General features: G+C 38.9%; 1 protein-coding gene across 5 annotated transcripts in view; it reads left to right on the top strand.

Annotated features, from left to right (window-relative positions):
• Positions 1 to 16,832, top strand: part of HPSE2 (heparanase 2 (inactive)) — a 702,461-nt gene that overhangs the window by 580,520 nt on the left and 105,109 nt on the right. The window lies entirely within an intron of this gene.

Genomic DNA, 16,832 nt, shown 5'->3' with positions numbered 1-16,832 from the left:
TGAAGTAGTTAAGAGCTCAGGCTGCTAACCAAAAGGTTGGCAGTTCGAATCCACGAAGTCGCTCCTTCAAAAGCCTGTGGGGCAGTTCTACTCTGTCCTATAGGATCACTACAAATCGGAATCAAGTCGACAGCACACAACAACATTTCATTTTGAAATCAATCAGGGGTAATCCCGCTGTTCTCAAGGCTCTTGTAGCCCTGTTGTAGCACTTATCACATTCCATTTGTTATGAGAGTTGTTTGGATGCATGTAACTTCCTTTCTCTGACTCTAAGATCCTTGAAGACAGAAGCCATTTCTCCTACCTTTATGTCCCCCTTAATGTCCTGCTCATAGTGCTCCATCAATCCTTACAGAATTCTAAGGACAGTCGGTGACTAGGGTTCTGGGGCAGCAGTGCACTGCTCAGTGATGAAAATATTTAAGTCAGGCTTTTATCGTCAGGTGTTGGGTGCATACTGCTTGTGTACAAGGAAGCAGTAGGGCTTTGGGGTTAAGAGATTGGGCTCTGGAGTCAGAGAGGTCTGAATATGACTCCCAGCTCCACTGTCTACCTGCTGTATCACATTCAGCAGATTACCTCATCTTTCGTGATCTGGATAATGGGGATGATAATAGTCCATACCTCATAGGGTTCTTATGAATGCTTAATACAGTGCCTGACCCTCTCCCCCCACCAAAAAAAGCCAAACCTGTTACTGTAAAGTCAATTTTGACTCATAGCGACCCCACAGGAGAGAATAGAGCTGCCCCTTAGAGTTTCCAAGGAGCACCTCGTAGATTCGAACTGCCAACGTTTTGTTTAACAGCCATAGTACTTAACCACTATGCCACCAGGGTTTTGACAGTAAGTACATAATAATGTTACCATTATTATCTATTCTATGTATGTGAAAATCTTTCCTTGGAATTGGAAGAAATTCTAACATCTTCCCTGGGAAACAGCTAACCCAAAAGGCAAGTAATACTTCCAAATTATCAGTAGCAGGAAATATTTTTAGTTAAAAATAATGGTAGTTTCCATGTATAGATTGTTTTAGAATGTTCAAAATTTTTCTCATCTCATTTCGTACTCCAAAATCTATATAATATAGTTTAGTTCTTTGGGGCACTGTAAGTTTCCATGGTTTGTTTCCATCCATTAATTTGTTTAGCTTTCCAGTTTTCCTATAAGACAGATAGGGTACATAAAACCATACTGTTTGGCAGAGAAGAAAATTGAGGTCCAGAGAAGTTCAGCAACTTACTCAAGAAAGCAGAGGAAGGGCAGTGGTTCTGAGTTCTGTGGTTCTTCGTTACTACTTCACTTTCTCCCTCTTGTTTATTTTGCCACATCCTTGTGAACTCAAGAATTCTGGCCAACTGTATATTTTATCTCCCTGTATTCAAGGGAGATAGACATGGTAATAATCAAAAAAGCTTGCTTACTGGTTAATCCACCCTTTATTGGGCCATTATTATATATATGTACATGTCTACCTCCTGGGCACCATTTTTAAAACCTTCCTTCCCCTAGAGTTCTGAGCAGTACAGCAGCTGGGCCATCCACTAATATATAGTCATCTGGTGGAAGATGGTAGATCCAGCAGCCAGTTAATTTAAGTCACTTGCAATTGTTTGGGAGAGCTACACCAGGTTCTTTTCCTTTGTGAGGAAGATTCCAGGGTAGCTCTAAAAGACAAAAAATCATCCCATTTTACCTCCTGGGAAGTACCCCAAATGTGTATTAGAGGACTTGCCATGAATTTGAACTGATCCTGACCCTTAGGGCAAAGAGGAATAAAAAAGAAAGTGTTGGCAGTGTCCAAGACAAAATACCAAGTGCCATCAGTCTGTGCAATGGATTAAGCTACAATTACAGTATCTGGAACCACTGGGGCTATAGGAGCAACAACGGAATCCAGTTGTTGCCAACAATCCAGTGTAAGTCTCCAGTTCCCATTTGTCTGGACATGTAGGGCTGTAATATGAAGACATTGCATCTCTTAACTGTCCCTGCTGCCTTTTAGACCTTAGTCAAGGCTGTAAGTGCCCTTTCGCCTTCTGGGATTCTATATTGTTTTTGTTGGACCAGCCAAGATGAGCTAGGAAGGCAAGTTGGAGAGTGATTTACATGTCCCACTGCATGTAAACATTCCATCTCATGTCCCACTACTTCTCTGCATGTGGCTCTTCTCAATCAGGAGAATCCCGTCTGGATGTGCATTCACAGAAAATCATGTAAAACATACATTGATATGCAGTATACATTCCACAGTGGAAGCCACAACAGCACATTGAATTGGCCAAAAGGGCCTCACCACAAGGTTATTTTAGATTTCCTTCCCGCTGTGAAGCTTTCCCAAATTTTACCGGTTTAACTCAAGAACCCCTGCCCCCACAAGACAGATAGGATAGTGACTGTGGTACCTGTGCCTAACACAGCCATCAAAGTTTAAGTCTTTTTCCTTTCCGAAGTTGCCCAGCATACTCCAATAGGTGCATATTACCTTGGACTTCACCCCTAATCATCTTTCTCCTTAAAGCAACTAGGGTTGGGATAAAGGGAGAGGGAAGGATCCAGAGGTACAGAGGGAAAGAGCAGCTCCATGCAAGTAAGAAAGGTTTTGTATTTGCGTTTAGAACATGTTCATCACCCTATAAATAAATCCCATACCCATTAAGCAGCCACCCCCTAATCCCTCGCCCATTCTGGACATTTTGTATAAATGGAACCATACAATGTACGTTCCTTTGAGTCTAGATTCTTTCACTTGGCCTAATGCTTTTAATGTTCATCCATGTTGAGGCATATATCAGAACTTCATTTCTTTTTTATGGCCAAATACTATTCCATTTTATGGGTGTACCACATTTTGTTTATCCATCCAGGGGCCGACTATCCAATAGGCAAGGTGAGCACAGTGTTTAGCCTGCTTACCAAATGGTCTGTAGTGAGCTATTTCACTACAGGTCAGTAAGTAAGCACAAGTAAGCCCATGCTTACCTTGCTTCTTGGATCATCCACCCCTGTCAGGGATTGAATATTTGAAAGAGGCTTTGATTTTGCAGGTAAGTGCTATTGGGTTGGGAGAGAGACAGATCCTAGCCATACCTAAAAGCAGAATCTTTGATGTGGAAAAAATGTGAAATTGTTCACTACAGATGATTCTGGTAAACAAGGTAAGCACCGTGCTTACCTTGCCTATTGGATAATCCATGCTTGCATTTATCCATCCATCAGTTAATGGAAATTTGGATTGTTTCTACTTTTTGGCTATTATGAATAATGCTATTATAAGCATTTATATGCAAGTGTTTGAGGGAACGTATGTTTTCATTTCTCTTGGGTATATACCTAGGAGTGGAATTGCTGGGTCATATGATAATTCTATACTTTACATTCTGAGGACCTACCAAACTGTTTTCCAAAGTGGCTGTACCATTTTACGTTCCCACCAGTAATGTGTGAGGGTTCCGATTTCTCCACATCTTCCCCAACACTTGTTATCATCTGTCATCTGATTATAGTCATCTTAGTGGGTGTGAAGTGGTATCTCATTGTGGTTTGATTTGCATTTGTCTAATCACTAATGATGTTGTGATTATTGGTCATTTGTATATCTTCTTCGAAGACATGTCTACTTAGATCTTTTGCCCATTTTTAAATCATGTTGTCTTTTTATTATTGAATTTTAAGAGTTCTTTATATATTCTATGTACAAGTCCCTTGCCATATATGTGAATTGCAAATATTTTCTCCCATTCTGTGGGTGGTTTTTTCACTTTCTTTATGGTATCCTTTGAAGCACAACGGTTTTAAATTTTGATGCGATGGAGCCCAATTTATTTTTTTCTGTGGTCACTTGTGCTTTGCTATTATACCTGAGAAATCATTGCCTAATCCAGAGTCATGAAGATTTGTTTCTTCATTTTCTTCTAAGAGTTTTGTAGTTTTAACTCTTACATTTAGGTCTTTGATCCGTTTTGAGTTAATTTTTATATATGGCGTGAGGTAGAGGTCCAACTTAATTCTTTTTGCTTGCGGATATCCATTTGTCCTAGCACCACTTATTGATAAGACTGTTCTTTCCACACCAAATGGTCTTGGCATTCTTGTCAAGAATCAATTGACTTCATAAAGTAAGGGTTTATTTCTGGGCTGTCAATTCTATTCCATTCATCTATATGTCTATCCTTATGTCAGTGTCACAATATCTTGATTACTGTAGCTTTGTAGTAAGTTGTGAAATCAGTAAGTGTGAGTCCCAAAAAGTTCTTTTTCAAATTATTTTGGCTATCATTTTCAATTGCAAATGGTATAGCAACTTACGGAAACCCTGGTGGCATAGTGGTTAAGTGCTATGGCTGCTAACCAAAGGGTGGGCAGTTCGAATCTGCCAGGCACTCCTTGGAAACTCTATGGGGTAGTTCTACTCCGTCCTATAGGGTTGCTATGAGTCAGAATCGACTGGAGGGCACTGGGTAGTTTTCACTGGGTTATAGCAACTACTCATGGCTCAACCAAATGAACTTCCAGTGTTTTCAGTCCACCAAAGCACTATGTCGGGTGGAAAGCTTATCATTGCTGACACCATCTATTTCAGCTTTGGGAAGCCTTTGGCTCAGTAGCCATAACCACACTGACTTTCTATTGGGGCCACAGAGCTTGCTGTTCCATTTTATCATGGTAACAACCTTTCTCCTGCTAGCCTAGAGGAGAGTGATCAACCATCAAGGCACTGTTTTGGTGCCTTGTTTCAAGTCTACCTCTCATTGCTTAGCCTCTAAACGTTAACTCTCAACTCTTATTTGTTAACAGATAGGGCTTTGGAGACCCTTGCTCCTCAATCTCAACCACTACTTGGGTAAGAGCATTTGCTACAGACCCCGGGAGTCTTCTCATATTCCCTGAATCTGGCCTGTAAAGCCCTTGTCTTTCCTCTTCCAGAAAGCCATATTGCATCAACATCTCATCCTTGTCACCAGAACCGTCAACGTCTATGAAGGTTCTGAGATTTTACCTTACTTGCAAGCTCCTTGGAAACCCTATAGGGCAGTTCTACTCTGTCAGTTAGGGTCGCTATCAGTCGGAATCAGCTCAACAGCAACGGGTTTTTTTTTTTGTTTTGCAAGCTAATAAGTTAGCCTATTGCTGTTTCATGGATGACATAAGACCCCTGGGTCAGAGAAAAAGGACTTTATATATTCACACACAGCATGAGCATTAGTGCATTTGCATCAGCTCCCCTGGCCCCCAAGTTCCATAGAGGCAATGCAATGGATCCAGATGTATGCTACGCATGCAGCAGGTTTGAATTCAGGAAGGACCCAGCATTTTTTGAGCAAGTGGCAAACATCGTAGCAAACAAGCCAGTCCTCCTGTCAGGGCTTAAGCGGTTCTATGGTAGTCCTGCTGTGGTCACTCAGAGCTTGAGTTGCCTGTGTGAGTAGCTACAGAAACTACTCAGTATCAGAACATGGATAAGCCTTGCAGTCTGGCACTCTCAGCAAAAACATACAGGGACACCCAGGGCCTGTGGCAGACTGCCTCTCCCAACAGTCCACACCTCAACCCTACATGCTCTTGGCTGAACTTGAATTTTCACATGAGTGTGCCACTTTGTTAGCCGCTCTAACTAATCTGATGGAGCTGGGAGTAAGTTTGCTGCATTTTTCTTATACAACATTTAATTAAGGCTACTATCAACAGAGCCTTTATAAAATAATGACCATATTGTATCACAATTCATCTGTTTCTCTCCCTCCTCCATGAAGGGGAGAAACACTTGAGTTGAAACTGACTGTGAAACCTTGGGTACAGAACCTTTAGTAATTGCTGCTTTCCCCAAACATAGTAGGTACTTGATAAAGGTTTGTTGAATGAGGGAGGAACAGAATATGTGAGTACATGAATAGATTTCTTCAATCCCTCATAATTGTCATCTGCAACATCTCTACAAATCAAAAGCCTAATAATCATTCAAGATCCATCTCAAATATCAATACTGTCTGGGATCTTTTCTTGACTTCCCCTGCGTGAATGTCTTCTCTCCTGCTTCTGAACCTCATTAACGTTGTATCTGTTTCTCTTTATGCATTTAGTATGTATGGTGCTATTTATAAAAATGTTTATAGTTGTCTGTAAACTCGTCCTATTTCCCTTCCTAGAATATAAGTTCCTTGAGGGTAGGAACTTGGTATACTGATCCTTGTATCTCCTCTAGCACCCAATACAGAGTTGGTAACTTATGGACACTCAGAAATTGTCTGCTGAATCAGACTGTTTCAACCCAGGGTAGAGAATTCCTGGTGCAGATATACTAATTACCCCCAGCTGGTCTTAAATGTGTTTCTAGTTATTACTAGCAACTCACATTCCCTTCAGGAACCATGGCCTTTTTGCTAATGATTGCTTTAACCAGCACACATCTCAGCAATGACTTGTTGCCTTTAAAACAAATCAATAACTATATATTTATAGACAGCATACATGTGAAAAACCTGTGAGTAGAACATAACGGAGGTTCAGAGACTCAAGTAGGATGGGTATTGAAATGGATTAGAAATCCTAGTTCACACACCTCATTTATCATCTTCATCTTCTGTACTACCATGAAGCTAGTCACTAGTACATGCCAGGGACTATGTATTTCATACTGTGTTTTTAATCCTAAAACAACTGGAGATATTATCTTACTATTGAGAAAACAGAGGACTAGAGAGCTTAGACAATTTACCCAGAGATCACTACACAGCCTACATAATCTTCATATCTTGATTGTCTCTAACCCTGTGGAGTCCATCTCAGCAATGTGTCTAAAACAGGGCTTCGAACTGAACCGGGTTCTTAATGGTTCAAACCCCTGCTAAAAATTTGCATTTCTGACAAGTTCCCAGGAAGTTGTTAAAATGTAAATTCTGATTTAGTATATCTGGGATGGAAATGTAAATTCTCAGTAGGGGACTTGTTAGAAATGCAAATTCTCAGCAGGGATTTGAACCAGAATGAAGAGATTCAAAGCCCTGGTCTAAAGCCAAGCCATTCACTGCCATTACTCTAGTCTCTGTCATAGATCAGAGCCTCTTTAGTTTTGTTTGGATCATCACAGCAGTCTCCCAATGGTTCCACAGCCTCTATCTTCTCCCACTTCCAATCTGTCTTCTATAGTATCAGAGACATGATCATATCATTCCTCTCATTAAAAAAAAAAAAAAAAAAACCTAGTTGTATCTCCATTGCCCACACAATGCACTCAACTTCTAAGCATGGTTTTTCATAATCTGTCTGAACTTGCTCTGTCTTTCTATCCTGTTTCCAACTAGCAACTCCTAGGTTTTTTATCCTCCATTCAAACCATTATTATCCCCCCAAAACTCAATACTTTGCTTCAAAGCCTAGCTCTACTGCCACTTTCTCTAACGTCCTCAGTAGAAACCTCTCACTCTGGTTCTTTCATAGCACTTTGATTATCTGTCACACTTTATTCTCACTATACAATGCTGTCTATCACAGTTATAAGTACATAGGGCAGTCTGTCCTTTTAAAGAAGATCAAAATGAGGTCAGAGAATGTGATGACTTACTGCGTGCAGCACATAATATGTGCATAGTGGAAGATTATTAAATAGGCTGGGATTAAATTAAAATGAACTTTGGGTAAGTATGCCATTAGAAGCCGTATCCCACTCTGAGAAACAGTTACAGTGCTGTCTAAAGGGATACTGAACATAAATTCTTTAACCATTTTCTGCACTGCAAGACACTCACCATTTAGCCAGTTGTGTGTAAAATACATTGTAGGCAGAATGGCATCTCAGATATCCAGGGCTACTTTTCCAAGTGTTTTGCCAGCTCTGAAAGACACCTGGGTACCATGGTTCCATATCAACTCAAGTAAGACTTGAGAGAGAACTTGAAAGGTGAGAGAGAGGTAGATTACCAAATGAAATGTCTTAGAAACACCATTTTAATGACTTACATATAGATTAATCGTAAGCATTCGGGTTAAATTTTCCTAGAAAAGGCATGTTTTGACTCTTTCTGGACCAAAAATGATTGAAAAGTGATTGGAGATATTTCCTGAGCCCAAAGACTGAGAAGGAACAGGTCTATACTTCTTTAACTTCAAATATTAGTGCAATGGATAAATTGTCCAGGGTTCTGGGGAAGTTAAAAATGTGGACAGGAAATGAGAAAATGAGATTCAGCTCCAGGTACATCTGGGGCAAAATAATCAGAAACAGAGAGACTTTGCTTGAGGAAGAACACAATAAAGTGATGGATTCTGTAAGACATTTGGGGCAATTTCTAGTTGGCATGGGCCATGTGATAGAAGGCTGGCCATTCTTATTCCCAAGGATGCAAGAGAAAAGGACCTGGACTATGTTATAAAAGATGGTACTTATTGCCCACAGGATGTTAATAAGGTCTTTGCTTCTGGTTACATCAATGTTGTATAAAATGTTTTGGCTAAAATTGGACTGAGTTTCTAGATAACTCAATGAAATAAACTACCAAAGTCTAGATAACTCAATGAAATAAACTACCAAAGTCAAGATTGTAGTCCTGAGTCCAGAGGCAAGATGGAGTGTGAGATTCAACACAAGAGAATATTGAAGCTCAAGTTCAAACAGGATGCCTTAGTCAGGGAAAGACACAATCTTTTTGTCCTTGAAGCTGAAGAATAGACATATCATGAGTCATCCACAGGAGGCTGTTCTAGAAGTGTTTTGTCCTTCATTGTCATTTGGAAACAGAAGTACAGTAATCACAATCTCTGATCTTGGCAATTGGGCCATGTTATACGGTGTCACACAAGCACCTTGAAGTAATGGTAAAATGCTCTAATGTCAAGGAAATACAAAGAACCTTTCTAATCTAAAAAGTCTAGAAAACAGAGTTGAAGAAAATAATCTGTTTCTTTCTAGGAAACAGGGTATCCTGATCTTATAAAAGTTTCTGAATGCCCAGTGAAGAATGAGAAAGATAATAATGACCAAAGATAATAACGATCTTTTTCATGTATACAGTACTCTGCCATTTACATGCTACCAAAAAAAAAATCATTGCTGTAGAGTTGATTCTGACTCAAAAGTGACCCTGTAGGACAGAGTAGAATTGCCCCATAGGGTTTCCAAGTAGTGGCTGGTGGATTCGAACTGCCAACCTTTTTATTAGCAGCCATAGCTCTTAACCACTGCGCCACCAGAACTCCAGATTTACATAGTACTTGTCTTTGTTATTTAGTGCTGCTATAACAGAAATACCACAAGTAGATGGCTTTAATGAAGAGGAATTTAGTAGGTTACAATCTAGTAGGTTACAAGTCCAAATTCAGGGCGTCAACTCAGGGGAAGGCTTTCTATCGGCTCTGGAGGAAGGTTCTTGTCCTCAAACTTCTCCTCGTTGAGGAGCTTCTCAGGTGCAGGGATCCCAGGGCTAAAGGATGTGCTCTGCTCCCGGTGCTGCTTTCTTGATGGTATGAGGTCCCCAACTCTCTGCTTGCTTCCCTTTCCTTTATTTCTTGAGAGATAAAAGGTGGTACAGGCCACACCCCAGGGAAACTCTCTTCATACTGGACCAGGAAGGACCTGAATAAGGGTGGTGTTACAATCCCACCCTAGTCCTCTTAACATAAAATTACAATCATGAAATGGTGAACAACCATACTATACTGGGAATCATGGCCTAACCAAGTTGACACATACTTTTGGGGGGACACAATTCAATCCATGACAGTACTCTATATAAATTGTCCTATAATTGTCCCAATAAATACCCTGCAATATTAGTATCTTGTTTTTCCATGTGAAGAGACTGAAACACAGAAAGGATAAATAATTTGCTAGCCAGTGGCAGAGTCAGGAAGTCAAGACTGGTTCTTCTGACTCCTACTCAGTACTCTTCCTGTGTCTAAATAGCCCTATAACTTATATGTATAACTCTTTAGGGAGGAAGATTGCTATAGCTTGTTGTTCTTTACATAATTTAAATCCCTTGTTGTTGATTGTATTATACCAGGCACTGTTCTGAGGATTTTACATATATTAACTCATTTAATGCTCACAACAGCAGTATGAGGTAGACGTTATTATTCCACTTTACAGAAATAGAAATTTAGGCACAGAGGAATTAAGCAACTTGCCAAAGTAGCTAGTGAGTGGAGGAACTAGAATTCAAACCCAGGCAATGGGGTTCCAGGACTCACTCTCTTAACCACTACGTTGAACTGAATTTAGAAGCTGATTCATCATAACATCATCCCTGATGTGGGAAAAACTGTATCGGAAGGAAGTTGGCATCTCATCCTGTATGCATTTAAATCCTGGAATACGGAATTCAATTTAACTGCAGATTTCGGTAATAGAAAAAAGCTGATCTGACATGCGATCAGCAGATGGGCACGTGCGACTCCAACGTAGGCCAGGTTCCCATCCACTATGGTGATTGCTGAATTTAAGATGAAAAGGAGAATTACAAAGAAGGGAGAATTGCTGTTTAAGTAGTACAGTGTTTAATTGATATGATACCATAACCAGAGATTCCTGTTGACAAAATGGTTGCTTCTTTCTTATTAATAGGGAATGTAGGGAATGGAAAGTTTTTTGTTTCTGTTTTTGTTTTTTTTTTGATTAAAGGAAAGGGGAACGTGCTTTGGAAGTTGGTGTTGGAACATGCAGGTACCCCTTCTATACTCTCATATTTTTCTATTCTTGTTTTGTAGAGAAGTAGTGAACAGGGGACTTGGACCCTACAGCTGACCTTCTTAACTGTAAAAAATGAACAATGACAAAAAAAAAAATTGAATTAATTTTGTCTCTTTATTTAAATCTAGCAGATTAATAAAGATAAGGCAGGGAGAATTGTGAACATCTGGACAGTTGAGTCACAGTTTCCAGAAGGCCTGACTGAGCCTGATAGGCTGACTAAATACTGGAGTAATTCCAAGAAGCTTGAGTCAAAGATGAGTATTTAAGGGGGATGAAAAAAACCATTTCACTCAAGGCTGAGGATAAAACCAGAGTCTTATCAAACAGTGATGTGCAATAGTATGGAGTTTGTGTGAAGGGAATATAGATAACTTGCAAATGCTTATAGGAAGAGCAACTTGGATTGTGAAGGGCCTATGAATCATGTGATATGAGTTCAGATTGAAAGTCTTTGGGAATGTAGGCTTAAGAAGGGCAAACTCACAGATGATGTTAAGGTTGTATTCTGACATCTGAAAGCTTCTCATGTATAAGAGAGTTTAGATTTCTTTTTTTTTTTCTTTTTCCACTTTTTTTTCTCTTTCTCTTTTTTTAATTAATACACATATTGTTTTGTGACATTGGTTACCAACCCTGCATCATGTCATCACTATCCCTTTCTCGACCTCGGGCTCCCCATTTCCATTTGTCCAGCTTTCCTGTCCTCTGCTGCCTTCTCATCCTTGCCCCTGGGCTGGTGTGCCCATTTAGTCTCATATACATGGTTGAACTATGTGTGTTATTGTTTGTTTTACACGCCTGTCTAATCTTTGGCTGAAGGGTGAACCTCAGGAGTGACTTCAGTACAAGCTAAAAAGATGTCTGGGAGCCATACTCTCAGGGTTTCTCCCATCTCTGTCAGACCAGTAAGTCTGGTCTTTTTTTGGGAATTTGAATTTTGTTCTACATTTTTCTCCTCTTTTGTCTGGGATCCTCTATTGTGATCCATGTCAGAGCAGTTGGTGGTGGTAGCCAGCCCCCATCTAGTGTGCTAGACTCAGTCTGGTGAAGGCTGTGGTCCGTTGGTCCTTTGGACTAATCTTGCACTTGTGTCTTTGGTTTTCTTTATTGCTTGCTCCAGACAGAGTGGGAACAGTAGAGTATCTTAGATGGCCTCTCACAAGTTTTAAGACCTCAGGCACTACTCACCAAAGTAGGATGTAGAACGCTTTCCTTATAAGCTATATTATGCCAATGGAGCTAGATGTCCCCTGAGACCATGGTCCCCAGGCCTCAGCCCAGTAACTCAGTCCCTCAGAAAGTTTGGATATGTCTATGAAACTTCTATGACTGCCTTGGTCAAGTTGTGCTGACTTTTCCAATATAGTGTACTATCTTACCCTTCACCAAAGTTACCGCTCATCTATTGTCTAATCAGTGTTTTTCCCTTCCCACACCTCCCCTCCATCATAACCATCAAAGATTGTTTCTTTCTGTGTGTAAACTTTTTCGTGAGTTTTTGTAACGGTGGTCTCATACAGTATTTGCCCTTTTGTGCTTGACTTATTTCACTCAGCATAATACCCTCCAGATTCATCCATATTGTGAGGTGTTTCACAGAATCATTGTTGTTCTTTATCATTGCATAGTATTCCATTGTGTGTATGTATCATAACTTGTTATTCCATTCATTTGTTAATGGGCATGTAGGTTGTTTCCATCTTTTCACTATTGTGAATAATGTTGCAATGAACATGGGTGTGCATGTATCTACTCATGTGATGGCTTTTATTTCTCTAGCATATATTCCTAAGAGTGTAATTGCTGGATTGTATGGTACTGCTATTTTTAGCTTTTTAAGGAGGGGCCACATTGTTTTCCAAAATGGTTATACCGTTTTACATTCCTACCAGCAGTGCATAAGAGTTCCAATCTCTCCTCAGACTTACCAACATTTGTTATTTTCTGTTTTTTTGTTTAGTGCCAGTAATGCTGGGGTGAGATGGTATCTTATGGTAGTTTTGATTTGCATTTCTCTAATGGCTAGTGATTGTGAGCATTTCCTCATGTGTCTGTTAGCTATCTGAATGTCTTCTTTGGTGAAGTGTCTCTTCATATCCTTTGCCCATTTTTTGATTGGATTATTTGTCTTTTTTGTTGTAGAGGTGTTGGGTTTTCCTACAGATTTTAGAGATTTGATTGGATTATTTGTCTTTTTTGTTGTAGAGGTCTTGGGTTTTCCTACAGATTTTAGAGATTCGGTCTTTGTCAGATATGTCATAGCCAAAAATTTTTTCCCAGTCCGTGGATCCTCTTTTAACTTTTTTTGTAAAGTCTTTTGATGAACGTAAGTGCTTAATTTTTAGAAGATCCCAGTTATCTACCTTATCTTCTGATGTTTGTGTATTGTTAGTTATGGTTTGTATCCTATTTATGCCCTATATTAGGACCCTAGTGTTACCCTATTTTTTCTTCCATGATCTTTATAGTTTTGGTTTTATATTTAGGTCTTTGATCCATTTTGAATTAGTTTTTGTGTATGGTGTGAGATATGGGTCCTGTTACATTTTTTTACAGATGGCCATCCAGTTTTGCCAGCACCATTTGTTAAAAAGACTGTCTTTTCCCCACTTAATGGACTTTGAGCCTTTGTCAAAGATCGGTGACTTTGGTGGATGGATTTATATCTGGGTTATGAATTCTGTCCATTTTTCTATGTGTCTCTCATTGTACCAGTACCAGGCTTTTTTGACTACAGTAGCTGTATGGTAGGTTCTGAGGTCAGGTAGTGTGAAGGCTCCTACTTGGTTTTTCTTCATCTATAATTCTTTCCTTACCTGGGTCCTCTTTCCTTTCCATATAAAGTTGATGATTAGTTTTTGCATCTCATTAAAGAATGTTGTCGGTATTTGGATTGGGATTGCATTGTATTTATAGATTGCTTTGGGTAGAATTGACATTTTCACAATATTGAGCCTACCTATCCTTGAACACGGTATGTTTTTCCATTTTTGTAGGTCTCGTTTGGTTTCTTGCGATAGAGTTTTGTAGATTTCTCTGTATAGGTCTTTTACATTCCTGGTTAGATTTATTCCTAAATATTTTATTTTTTCGGGGCTATTATAAATGGTATTCCTTTCCTGATTTCCTTCTCATCGTTCTTTTTATTGTTGTGTAGGAATCCAACTGATTTTTGTATGTTTATCTTGTATCTTGCTACTCTGTTGAATCTATTAGTTTCAGTAGCTTTCTTGTGGAGTCTTCCAGGTTCTCTATGCATAATATCATATCATCTGTGAATAGGGATAGTTTTACTTCTTCCTTACCAATTTGGATGCCCTTTTTTTCTTTTTCTTGCCTTATTGCCCTAGCTAGGACTTCCAGCACAATGTTAAATAGGAGTGGTGATGAAGGGCATCCTTGTCTTGTTCCTCTTCTCAGGGGGAATGTTTTCGGCCTCTCTTCATTGAGAACGGTGTTGGCTGTTGGTTTTGTATAGATACCCTTTATTATGTTGAGGAATTTCCCTTCTATTCCTATTTTATTGAGAATTTTTATCGGGAATGGGTGTTGAACTTTGTTGAATGCCTTTTCTGTGTCGACTGAGATGATCATGTAATTCTTTTGTTTTATTTATGTGGTAGATTATGTTGATTGATTTTCTAATGCTGAACTATCCTTGCGTACCTGGTATGAATCCCATTTGGTTGTGGTGTATTTTTTTGTTTTTTAGTATGACGCTGAATTCTATTGGCTACAGTTTGTTGAGAATTTTTGCGTCTGTATACATGAGAGATATTAGTCTGTAATTTTCTTTTTTTGCAGTGTCTTTTTTTTTTTTGGACTGGTTTTGGTATCAGGGTTATGCTGTCTTTATAGAATGAATTTGGAAGTCTCCCTTCCTTTTCTATGTTCTGAAATATTTTGAGTAGCACTAGTGTGAGCTCTTCTCTGAAAGGTTGGTAGAATTCTCCAGTGAAGCCATCTGGGCCAGGAATTTTTTATGGGGGGATTTTTTTTTAATTACCTTTTGAATCTCTTTTCTTGTTATGAGTCTGTTCAGATTTTCTACCTCAGGTTGTGTTAGTTTAGGCAGATAGTGTGTTTCTAAAACTTTGTCTATTTCCTTTGTTTTCAGGTTTGTTGGAGTACAGTTTTTCATAGCACTCTGTTACAATCCTTTTTATTTCAGTTGGGTCTGTTGTCTTTTGTCAGTTTGGCCAGTGATTTGTCAATTTTGTTGATCCTATCAAAGAACCAACTATTGGTTTTGTTGATGCTTTCTATTGTTTTTCTCTTCTCTATTTCATTTATTTCTGCTCTGATCGTCATTATTTTCTTTCTTCTGGTGGCTGTGGGCTTCTTTTGCTGTTCAAGTTGCAAAGCTAATGTTTTGATTTTAACCCTTTCTTCTTTTTGATGTGTTACTATAAATTGACTTCTGAGTACTGCTTGTGCTGTGTCCCAAAAGTTTTGATATGATCCTAGGAATTTTTTTATTCCATCTTTGATTTATTCTATTATCCAGTGGTTTTTAAGCAAGGTGTTTAGTCAGTTTCCATGTTTCAGATCTTTTGTCTTTGCTCTTCCTGTTATTAATTTCTACTTTTATGGTGTTGTGATCAGAGAAGATGCTTTGTATTATCTCAATGTTTTAGATTTTGTTGAGGGTTGCCTTGTGGCCTAAGATGTGGTCTATTCTGGAGAATGTTCCATGTGCGTTGGGAAAGAATATACACTTTGCTCCTGTTGGGTGGAGTGTTCCGTATAACTCTGTGAGGTCAATTTGGTTGATCATGGCCTTTACATCTTCTGTATCTTTGTTGAGTTCCTTTCTAGATGTTCTGTCTTTTACCGAGAATGGCGTGTTAAAGTCTCCTACTATTATTGTGGAACTGTTAATTTCTTTTTTCAGTACTGTTATATAGGGTATACCGGAAACCCTGGTGGTGTAGTGGTTAAGAGCTATGGCTGCTAACCAAAATACCAGCAGTTCAAATCCACCAGGCACTCCTCGGAAACCCTATGGGGCAGTTCTACTCTGTCCTGTAGGGTTGCTATGAGTTGGAATTGACTCGATGGCAATGGGTTTGGTTTTTGGTGGTTTTTAGGGTTTGTTTTATGTATGTTGGAGCCTGTCCTTGGGTGTGTAGATATTTATTAGGGTAATGTCCTCACAGCAGATTGTCCCTTTAATCATTATATAATGTTCTTCTTTTTGTTTTATGGTGGATTTTGCCTTAAAGTCTATTTTATCTAGATTAGTATTCCCACTTCTGCTCTTTTTTTTTTTGTTGTTGCTATGTGCTTGATATATTTTTTTCTATCCTTTGATTTTTAATACATTTTTATCTTTGTTTCTAATGAGTATCTCTTGTAGACAGCCTATTGATGGGTCATTTTTTTTTTTTTTTCTAATCCATTCTGTCACTTTCTGACTATGAGTGCATTTAAGCCTTTGTGTTCAGTGTGATTATTGATAAGTGTGAGTTTATTGCTGTCATCTTGTAGTGCCTTTTTTGTGGTACGTTTCCTGTGTTCTTGTTACTCTCCTGTGCTGAGTTCCTTTTGTATGTGGATTTTCTTTTTGTTTCTTTCATTTTTGTAGATTTTGTGTTTACTGAAACTTTATGTTTTTCTTCTTTGTTTTAAGGAGTAGCTTTGTTAATTTTCTTTGTGGTTGCCTTGAAATTCACCCCTATCTTCATAAGTTTGAACCGTTCTTTTATTACTTGATATCAGCTTTACTTCTTCTCCATTTGGAACTTCTATACCTATGTCATTTATTCCCTTGTTATTGTTCTGATGTTGTTTTCATTTACAGATTGACATCTTTGGTTCCCTGTTGAAAATCTTTTAGTTTTGTTTTATCCTTGTCTTCTTCCATTCAGTGCTTGATCTAGTTCTTTATCCCTTTATTTAATGCTTATGGTTCCAGGCTGACATTTGTATCCATTTTACTTAGTTTTTCAGGTCTTTGCTGCAGAGGGACATCATGGTGCTTCTGTCTATAGTGCCATGTTGGCCCTGCCTCCCCTGTATTTCTTCTATAGGATATAAATTTCTTATAAGGCATAGGACTGCACCAGTGGGTGGAAAATGAAAGAAGGAAGATTTCAACTCTTGCTCAAAAGTGATAGAGCAAGGATTTGAAGCCAGG

Source organism: Elephas maximus, chromosome 16, assembly GCF_024166365.1.
Source record: "Elephas maximus indicus isolate mEleMax1 chromosome 16, mEleMax1 primary haplotype, whole genome shotgun sequence".
NCBI classification, from domain to species: Eukaryota; Metazoa; Chordata; class Mammalia; order Proboscidea; family Elephantidae; genus Elephas; species Elephas maximus.
The sequence above is the reverse complement of the archived record's forward strand: the minus strand, read 5'-3'. Positions and strand labels throughout refer to the sequence as shown.